The 8,762-nt window shown below is 43.2% G+C and overlaps 1 long non-coding RNA gene across 1 annotated transcript; it reads right to left on the reverse strand.

The window, feature by feature from the left end:
* Nucleotides 1–1,942: 1,942 nt before the first annotated feature.
* Nucleotides 1,943–8,039, reverse strand: LOC137473629 (uncharacterized). The gene is made up of 3 exons (XR_010998896.1): nt 5,578–8,039; nt 3,995–4,261; nt 1,943–3,191 (listed from the first exon to the last, which is right to left on the reverse strand). It is a non-coding gene; the product is annotated as an uncharacterized lncRNA (long non-coding RNA).
* Nucleotides 8,040–8,762: the final 723 nt, after the last annotated feature.

An 8,762-nucleotide genomic window follows, 5' to 3' on the forward strand; every position in this document is an offset into this window, starting at 1 on the left:
TACTTTGCAGTTGTGGGTCTGTAATTACAGGCTGTTTGAGGGTTCAGCCAGCAATAAATCAAGTTGTGCTAACTGAACAAAAATTTATACAAAAACCTTCTCACTGAAGTGGTCATTTTGCCCTTTTTTGAAAAAAATTACAGCTCAGGAATAGCATGCAAACTTATTATTTATCTGTGTTAGGATTATTTTCATACAATCATAGAATCATTAAGGTGGGAAAAGATCTCCAAGATCGTCAAGTCCAACCTTCAGCTGAATACCACCATGCCCACAAAAACATATTGTGAAGGGACAAACTACTCAGTTTTTTTAACATGACCAGGGATGGTGACCCCACCACTTCCCTGGAGAACCTCTTCCAGTGTTTAACCACTCTTTCAGTGAAGAAATTTTTCCTAATATCCAACCTTGGCCCACTGTGGATGCAGATGAAGTTGTCCCTACAGCAGGTTAGGCTGCATGTTGTGGGCAACCCAAGGGAACTGTGAATGACCAAATGTTGGTTTGGGAGAAGCCCATCATTAGAGGACAATTGTCTCACGTACAACAGCGTGACATTTTACCACTACAAACATCCATTCCTGCATGTCTGAGGGACTAATTAGAAAGGCAGAGCACAAGATTATCTCATTTGGCAAACGCAACATCGCAATCCAGCTGTGGAGAACATGTGGGCTGTGGATCCGGCTTCTACACGTGTGGGTCTCATGAGGTCACAGCGACTGAGGCTGTGCCAATACTGGGGCAACCCTCAGACTTTTGGCCAAGTAAAGGCAGGTGTATGGCAATAGCTGATGACAGAGACTCACAGGTCTTGAAGCTGTTTGGGTGCCTGATGCCTGTGTCAGTTGATGGGAGATACCTGCTGGCACTGAATCTCCATGCTGCACTGGCATGCAGAGCAGTACTGGCTAATAATTAATGCTTTGCTACTTGCTGGTAACACCAAAATTACTTCTCTTTGTTGTCCCTCAATTTTCACACTTCATGTTCTTCTTTTTTCTCTAATTTACTGCTGTTGAGTGAGGACTGGCCGGAATCTCCAGGCACAGAATGTGTCTTCAAAATTCCAGTACTCCAAATAGCTGACAGCAAATTCACATTCCCACAACCACAGGCTGAGGAAGCAAGAAAAACAATTTTACCTCAATTTTACAGTGCAGAATCCTGATGCTTCAGAGCTGGAAAAGCCCAAAGAGAGTGGGGAGATGCAGAAGTGACACAAGGAGAAGGTTTCTCGCCACTTTTCCTTTGTCTCAGAGGGTAATGGCTGCATATTAATGCCAAGTAAGATTGTGCATGTTCTTTAGCTTGGCACAATAACTCCTGCCTTGCTCTTTGTCTGATCTCCTGGATATAGCAGTTGACTCATCTTCCAGATCCTCAGCTCAAATTTCTCAGTGTACCAGCAAGCCAAACAAACCTTCCGTGTGTCTCAGTGGTTTCAGGATCCTTCCCTCTCATTTAAGTAGTTCTTGTAGTGGTTTCAGAATCCTTCCCTCTCATTTAAGTAGTTATTGTTGTGGTTTCAGAATCCTTCGTTCTTATTTAATTAATTATTGCAGTAGCTAATGGCCACCAAGTGTGCTCTCTGTTTTTCCCTGTGGGTTATGAAAGTCTGATTTGGAGATGATTTCAGAAGGCATCTTGTAGGAGCAGAGGGTTTTGCCACACTGACCCTCAAAATTTTATTTATACTTCTGGTGATCCTTCACTTCCAGGCTAAATGTTGCAGCAAAGTGAAAGGACCCAGCGGGGGATAACCAAGCCAAAGCTCCTCCTGCACACTGCATTTTCAGAGAAGCATTTTGAGACTGCCAGTTCACATCACCAGGGCTAGTTTCACGAGCTGCCATCACTAAGAAGCTCCTCTTTGGTTACTGCACTGTGCAGCACAAGCTGTTCAAAACAGAAGGGCTTTGTGGCCAACCTGAGCTGTAGTCTTCAGCAGCTCCTCATATACCTCAGTGTCCCACGGATGTCTGAATGCCATTTTCCTTCACAGAATATCAAGAGATAATAGTGGGAGGAAATCTGTATCCTTGAAAAAACTTCTTATTGGTGGCTGGTGAGTAAATTTTTGGAGAAATTATTATATGCCTAGAATTAAAGAGAAGCTTTGGCAGGATCTTGGAAAGCAGAGATTTTGTCCATGTAACATTTCAGTGAGCAAAGTTGTGCCAAGGGAAAGAAGATAGGGAGGGTTAACAGTAAAAAGCAGCAGCTTTCAACTGAATTTTAAAAAATGGAAAAAGAAGATTCTGTGAAAACATTCAATGTCTTCTTACAGTGAAAAACCTGAACTGAGTATTTCCCTTTTTTCTTTTTTGCATTTCTCAATAAGCATATTATACTTTTTTAATGTTTTTCTCTGTAGGGTGTTAGTGTTACTAAGTGGTGCTGGTTCTTGAGCCTCCATTTTCAATACCTCACCATGAAAGTTTTGCAGCAAAGATGTGCCAAGGCTTGCATTTGACTCTGTAGTGCTCAAAGTCTTCAAGTTCTCATTATCACTATGCCAACTATTAATCATTCGTTTGTTGTACCATAAAAAATATATGCCCTCAACTAGAAAGCATGTTACAAATCACTGGAGTACCCTCTGAGCTGATCTGTCTAGCTCTAGGTCACCCAAAGGAAGGCCCAAATACAGCTCTGAGTATGTCAAAATGTTGCATCAAACCTTGTGGTTTGGGTCACCAGAAGAACAAAGTAGTCAAGTAGCCAGTGTGGGCTTTGTGTGATTTCTCAAAAAAGTAAATGCCCATGATATAAACATTTGCTCTAAAATGTGGAAGTTCAAAGGTTTGATAGTCGCACACATCTTGCCTGGGAGATGGCAAGGTGACCCAGCACACCACCTCCAAGGAGCTGGATCTTCATGCAAGAACAAAATTTGAGGTCTTGGAGACAATATAGGCACGTCTGCAAGGAACTCCATTCTCCAAAGTAAGGCCAGTGAGATTTTCCTTGGACACAGAGCGACACTGGCAGGGCTACACCATGTCACACTTGGAGGTGCCGCGGAGGTGCCTCTGTCGTGCAACACAGCATGAGCACATTCTCTGTGTGGTCACAAACCAAGGGCCAGCACGGGGCATCTTCTGCTCTCCTCTCTCCTTTTCCCAGCCCCAGCTGGCTCTTCCTAGTCACTGGTACCAATACCAAGAAAGACTTGAGGACAACATCTGTAAAGACATTTGAGCAGCCACTTTAATGAAAATTAAAAGTAGCTCTCTTGGCCACACTGCTACACCAGTGCCCACAGCAAAGTCCACCCATTTCCCTTCCCCTTTCCAAGAGCAGCTGAGGCAGACTGGTCCATATCCTGCCTGAGCACAGCAGCCAATGTGAACATTGGTCAGCAACTTGACTTAGGTTTTCTATGGGATGCTTCATGGCCCTTAAACATTAGTGGGGCAGGACCTTCATTCTTATTTCAGACTCTTTCTGTTTTCTCTTTACAACATGACGCTGAGGGTGAAGGCAGAGCCCCAGGCCAAGGGATGAGAAGATGCCTGAGGGTGCAAAGCCTGGTTAGGAGCATGTGGGAGAACTGGTCCAGTACTATTTCCAGAACCTGCAGTGAGTCACCATGGCAGCCAAGTGGCTCTGCTGAGTTAGCCTGGCAGCAGCCCCTGCAGCCAATGAATATGGTCACAGGGACCATCACCAAAACAGACCAAGAAAGGTCACTGGCAGCTGGAGACACCCAACCACCTGGGAAAACCTTAGCCCTCATCCTGACAGGCCACAGTGAAGAGTAAAAGCCCACACACAGCATCACTTAGTCTTTGGATTCTTTTGAAACAATTAATGACTTTTTTCCTGGATCAGTGTGAGCTTTACACAGTGAGAACAGGCCTAAGGCCATCATTTGTACAGGTCACTGGCACTGAGAGCTGGCAAAAGGCTCTGCAGTATTAGTAGCCATGGTATCCCAGAGCATCTCCTTTGCTCCATAAGTGGGTGAGGGGAATTGATTACTCACTTTTATTTGGTACTTGTGAGATCACATCTGGAGCCCTGGGGCCAGTTTTGGGCCACCAAGAGAGTGGTCAGATGGTTGGAGTGAGTCCAGTTTGGTTATTGTCCAAGATGCTGAGGGAGCCGGAGCACATGATGTGCGTGGTGATACTGACACAGAGAGTTTGTTCATCCTGGAGGAGACACAGCTTCAGGGGAAGTGGGGAAGGATGGGATCTTACAGCTGTGCTCAACAACCCAAAGTGGACAGACACAGATGTTCCTCAGGAGCCTACAACAAAAGGACAAAAAGATCCATGGACAGGACAGGCACAAGAATTTGCAGGAAGGGCACTTCCAATTAGATACAGGGAAGGAAAAGTTCACCATGAAAGGCGTTAATCTCTGGAATGGGAGTCAGGAGAGGAGGTGAGATCCCTGACCTTGGAGACATTCAAAATTCAACTAGGCATGGCCCTGAAGCAACCTGAGCTAACAGGGAAGTCGGCCCAGCCCTGAGCAGCACATTGAACTCGGACCTCACAAGGTCCTTTCCAGTCAGAATTGCTCTGTGGTGCTGTGATCTTTTATTTAGGTGATTCCTACCTCGCTAATCCCCAGCAGCACATCACTGCAAACAGCAGCACATCACTGCAGAATACATGTTACTTAATCCACCACTCTTTGATCTTTAGGACTGGAGACAGTGAGGGGATCACTAGATGAATCCAGCTCTGGAGGGATCTTGTCTGCAGAGATTTATGACAGCTAACTACATTCATCTCTCAGCCTACATGGCATTTTATTTTCTTTTATCTGTCCCCTTCCCCCACCAAATCCCTGTGCCCAGTGTAGGAATTCTCCTCAGTGTTGTATAGAATCTGAAATAAAGAATTCAAAGGTGTGTTAGTGCCACCAGGAAAGGCTTTAGAATTAGCTGGCTGCTGAACATCTTCTATTCAGATTAATCAGGGAAATAATCACATACAATGCTCATAAATAGATGGATCCTGTGTTCCTAACAAAGACTAAACTTGCAAAAAAAAAAAAAATCAAAGGGTGGTTTGCATCTGAGAACAGCAAGCTTAGCAAGTGGAGAAGGAAAATCTTCTCATGGTATTTCTGTTCAAGTCCAGACTCAGCATAAGGTGATCACGTTATGTATTTAAAAATTAAAAACTTCAATTTTTTTGAAGGAAGCTTTATCACAAGGATTATCTACAAAGGCTACACAGAAAGATGTCACAGCAAGGAATAATGTGCCAGACTGGATAGGAGCAGCAGAAAAGGGGCTCCATGATGCCCAGCACAGCCGAGATCCTGCGATAACAGCGTCTTTATTCCATAAATGTTTTTCCATAACGCTTGTAGCTGAACTACCAGAGCACTTTAAAGTCATGCACCCAGCAATATGACTAACATCTGTCATGTTTTTCCTTTCATCCTCTCCCCAGGGGCAGAAGCTTGTGCAGTTGTGAGGAGGGGAAGTTAATTCATACACATATTGGTGTGCATGCATGTGACCCACGGACACGTACATGCTGAGAAAATCTTCTTCCTTTAATTTGCTTTTTGTCAGTAAGTAAGGCAAAGAGCTAGAAGACGTACTTTCCACTGGAAGATGTACTTTCCACAGCCATCAGGGTGGAGATTTGCCACACATTTAAAAGCAGAGATGCAATTCTTTGAAGTTCTGAAATCCCAAGGTAGCACATCCAGAATTGCATCTTACAGGCAAACATTATCTTAAAAAACATAATCATCCCTCCTCCAGAAGTTCCAGCCCAGAATAACCATCTGTGTTCTCAAAACAAAGATTAAAAAACAAACAAGTTTTGGCTGCAAAAAGCAATGTGAGATGTGGCAAGGCAAGAGATGTAATGGTGTTCTATTCCAAAGCAAGTATTCAATGCTTTTATTACAGTGAAAAACAATAATGGGATACAGAGCGTACATGATGTAAACACCTTTAATGCAATTCTAATTTTATTGTTGCTTCAAGATCATAGATTGTTATGGCAACTAAAGAGGGAAGTGGGGGGGGAACCTGATCGCAGCATTAATTTGATATCAGATTCATTTGTTCCACATTTGTGCTTCAGTGCTTGCATAATAAACAATCTTGGTTAAAGAAAAATAATATTGTAGTTATAATAATGGAATAATGTAGTATCCACTTAACCCCCACGTCTGGTTAAAAAATAAAAAATAAAAAAATATTAAATCCATTATGAGTATATTACTGTTCCAGCTGCAACCCAACACACATTATAATCAATAACACTTGTAGAGCAGGAAGGCAAATTTTCAGAAATACAGTCTATTAAAGCCCTGAAAACTGCTAAACTGACAATTACAACAGTGGCCCAGTGTCACAGCTGTAAACTCCAGGAAGGAGACTCAGCAGCAGGAGAAGATCCCACCCCACTCCCTCAAATGGGATGTGGACACTGCAGCCCCAAAGGCTGGCAGGGATTCTGCAATGCTGGCAGCTCCCTGATGCAGCCCTGCCTGGATGGGGAGGGGAATACCTCATGCTTTGTGAACCTGAGCCATGGTGGTTGAGCTGGGATTTGGTTTCTAAGCTCAAACTGAGTGTGAGAGAACTCAGTGCAGATGAGCAGCTCCCCAGTGCTGTTAGAGCACTTTGCAGGGATGCCACAGACCAGCTCAAAACCTTGCACTGGCCATCAAAGCCAGGAACCTGAGCACACAGACCTCCATCAGGGCTTGAAGCAACTTGGTCTAATGAAAGGTGTCCCTGCCTGTGGCAGGAGGGTTAGAACTCCGTGATATTTAAAGTCCCTTCCAACCCAAACCATTCTGTGATTCTACAATCCTTCCTGAGAGTAAAAACTCTCAGGAGGAGAGTACTGCAAAACCCTAAAATTTTCCACTAACCAGAGTGCCCATTCTGCCCAGAAGATCAATAAGTGTAAAGTGGAAAAAAGATTGAAGCTACTTAAATGAGGATTCTTAAGGGAACCATATCCATCTCTGATAAAGTGAAAAAAAAAAAATAGGTTGCATCAGAGAAATGGAAGATACATGCTATTGCCCTCCAAGGAATGTGATGTCTGCAGTTTACCCAAACATAATTCTGAAGGCTCTGGGGCATGAAGTGTGGCTTCACTTTGAAAGGGACCCATTATTAATAGTGTCATGGGTTTCTGGGATTACTGTGTCTCAGAGGTTTATTGTATGTTCATTTGCTCTGTTTACTAGCAAAATGTTTCTCCTCCAGATTCTCATCTTCCAGGGCTGTAAATGCAGCTTAGGATCTGAAAGTCAAGATGAGCTCTTCCAGGGTCATCCATCAAGAGTAATAAAGTGTCTCCTGGAGGTTACACATGGGTAAGCAAGAGCACAGCCTGACAGCAGTGGGATTACACCGTGTGTACTACAATTAGAAATTAATGATCACTCCTTTCAGATAATGCAGAAGAGAGAAAAGGCTCCAGTTCCTGAGTTCTGTTAGTACACCAGGGCTGAGGACAGGAAAAATGGCATGTGCTTCCCCAGAAAACACAAATCCCAACACACGTAAAGCATCCCGGCTCACCGAGGTGGGAACTTGCCTTTTCTGTGTCCTTCATTTTCAGAGAAGTAGATTTCCCTTGCAATTCTTTCTTAGAAGAGGTGAAAGTAGTAAGGCACGATGTGGCCTGAGGGTTAGAAAGATGAACACCCTGCTAATGCAGAGTGAATTAAAACATGAAAAATGGTTTCACACAATTGGCTAATAAATGGCAAAATGAGAAATTAGTTTGTTCTGTTCCCAAAATAGAGTCTCATTCAAATGTGAGCCTGCAGTGCAGCTTTCAGTAGCATTGTCCTGTGCCTGGGAGCCAGGTAAAACTCTTTCAGTCCAGCTGTTCAAAATCTACCTCTATTATTCTTTTAGCGACAAAAAAAAAGCAACAGGTCTCTTTACAAAGGACTACCAGAGCCAGCAATATTTGCACTTACAAATTATAAATGACCAAACCCAGTTCAACAGAAGCAGTGTCACATAGCTACCAGCCTCTACTTCAGTGTGATTTAATTATTCCTAGCATCACTGCTTCATCATTTTTAAGCTGTTTTCATATATGACAAAGAAAAACAATATGTCATAAACCAGCCCTCGTTGGCACTTAGTGTATAAGATGCAGCAGTAACTTCTTAATTAGCCAGAGCCCCAGAGAGATCTTTTTAATCTCCTCTACCATCAGTCAGTCCAAAGCAAGGAGACAAAGACTTTCAAAGTTTTGGGTGATCAGGGCTGACTGACCTGCAGCCTTTGAAAAAGCTTCAGTCTTTGCAGGACAGGCCACCTCCACCAAGCTGATGGCACAAAACCTGTGCTCAGGCTTGCACCCTGTGACAAACATGAACTTCTAAGTTCTCCTGACCTGCCAGCATAATCTTTAATAACTGACATGTCATGCAGAGTTGTAGGAATTCATTTGCATGGTTGAACCAGCCATGACGGGAAGTGGAAACCTGACAAAACTTCAAGCAGGAAACAAGGTGGAAACAATAGGCTTCCTACAGAGGAGACTAAATTAGATAAGACAATGATCCTTTTGAGGATTGAAGGCCAGGAGTTGCCTTTATTTTTCATAAATAAACATGAAATTGGTGTGTTTATCCAGGTACTTGGGTAATGGGTTTTTTTTTATTTTTTTTTCTCACAGACCATCATCCAGGGCTATAGCAAGGACAGGTTATTTGCACAGGAATTGAAATATTTGTCCTTCATAGTTCATTTCTCATTTGACATTCTTTATTCCTGATTGTTCTGCTTTAAA

This window comes from Anomalospiza imberbis, chromosome 5 (genome assembly GCF_031753505.1).
Source record: "Anomalospiza imberbis isolate Cuckoo-Finch-1a 21T00152 chromosome 5, ASM3175350v1, whole genome shotgun sequence".
Lineage (NCBI taxonomy): Eukaryota > Metazoa > Chordata > Aves > Passeriformes > Viduidae > Anomalospiza > Anomalospiza imberbis.